Source organism: Thermobia domestica, chromosome 8, assembly GCF_964235325.1.
Source record: "Thermobia domestica chromosome 8, izTheDome1.hap1.1, whole genome shotgun sequence".
In the NCBI taxonomy this organism is placed as follows: domain Eukaryota; kingdom Metazoa; phylum Arthropoda; class Insecta; order Zygentoma; family Lepismatidae; genus Thermobia; species Thermobia domestica.
This window is the reverse complement of record NC_137461.1, coordinates 136,488,550-136,490,330: the sequence shown is the minus strand read 5'-3', so window position 1 is coordinate 136,490,330 and position 1,781 is coordinate 136,488,550.

The window sequence follows — 1,781 nt, the reverse complement described above, 5'->3', positions numbered from 1 at the left end:
GAAAATGTTATTTCGATATTAATTTTTTGAGCACATTAGAATTTTAAAAATTTCTTGAAGCCAAGGCCATACTCATGTAGACGGCACCTATGGTGTACGGAATTACCCATGTCCAATACTACATTTCTCTTTAATTTTGGAAGAAGAATACCACTAATATGTTTTGAAATGATGTAATATCTAGTTTTACGTGCTACGATTATACACCGAGGCTAAGGAAGATAGTGGAGTGGAGAAAGTAGAAGGAAACGGGAAAATCCCGAGAAAACCTACACACACATTGTCTCTATCCACCAAAAACTCACATGGTGCAAACTAGGATCGAACCAGGGACCCCAGCACCAGAGGTAAACGTTCTACCACTGACCGGTACTTGTGCAAGACTCTTGGTCTTGCAGGTATGATCTTGGTCTTGGTCTTGCATGCAAGACTCTTGCAAAAACTGCAAGACCAAGACTCTTGCGCTCATCACTATATGCCTTGCCGTGCCGTGGTATTGCGAGTGGGAATGCATTTTTGTAAGCATTCCCTAGAAACAAGTGTCTGTGAGTGTAGTTCGATATTTTTTCGCTTCGAACTGCAAATTGAAATAGTATAAAGTGTTTCGCGGAGTAAATATTTATTTTAATAGGTTAAAATTTGGATGTTCAGTATTGTACTTGGTTTCTTCAAGAGTGGGTATATTTCGCAGGTTTGTAAAGAACATCTCTTTCCTAATGCTTGTGACAGCTATGCTAGGAAGGGAATGACTGTCCAGTTTGCATTCCATCAGCTTTAACCTATCGCAGCGTCGACGCAACTCAGTGAGGAGAGCGGGGTGGGGAATACAAGATTGTGCATGCGTGTTAGAAACTTTAAAAAGGCGGTCATTCAATTCCTTTAGTTTTCAAGATAAAAAAGAAATAATTTCACAAGGACGATATACATCTTATCTGCCATATATACAAACAAAAACAAAATGCTTTATTCGTTATTTTAATAAGTTACAGTATGAAAAGACAGACTGGTTATTTGGTTGTAGGAAAACTTCAAAATTGTACTGCTGGCCTAAGCTGTTATTTTCAAATGAAAAAGGCGCTTGGAATCAGTCAGGGTTTGATGACATGAACGATTTATTGGAAGCCATGCAACGTCATCAGTAAAAGCCCGAAATTAATAGCAAAATGCCATAAGTGCCATTATTGCAATTTTCGTGTTATTTTCAGGAAAATGCAATTCCACAATTTAGAAGCAATTTGTTGCAATTGTCACAGGTTTTCTCTTCCACTACTCTTTATTTACTCATGAATGACAGCATACCACAAATCTGAGTCGCTCTTATCTGGCCAAGCGATCTCGGTGTCTGATAATAACTGGTCTATTCCCATTGGAATGTGACAAGTGGAGGGGCGGGGATGTTAGTGCGTATTTAGTTCTTGGAATTTTGAAGGAGTGTTCGGTTCTTGGAATGACAAATGAAGATGCTTACTTTCAAGAAGTAACCAGGTGGGCAGTTATTGTGAATCTTAGGCGTGCGCAGGGAATTATTTGTAGCCAGAGAAGCCTGGGAATTTCCCACCTTCTAAGTTTTGGTTTCCCTGTCTTTAGCTTTAATTTTATCTTCCCGGCCTGGGAAGATATTTTCCACTTTTCTTAGGCTATACAAGCGATTTTAAAGTACAATAATTCAACTCCATATTTTAGTAACAATTATTTACTTTCTATGTTTATTGTTGCGAGCTATGCTGCTCTTGTTTATAGAATTCTTTCCCGAAGAAAAATCTTGCAGCTGATACCATTGA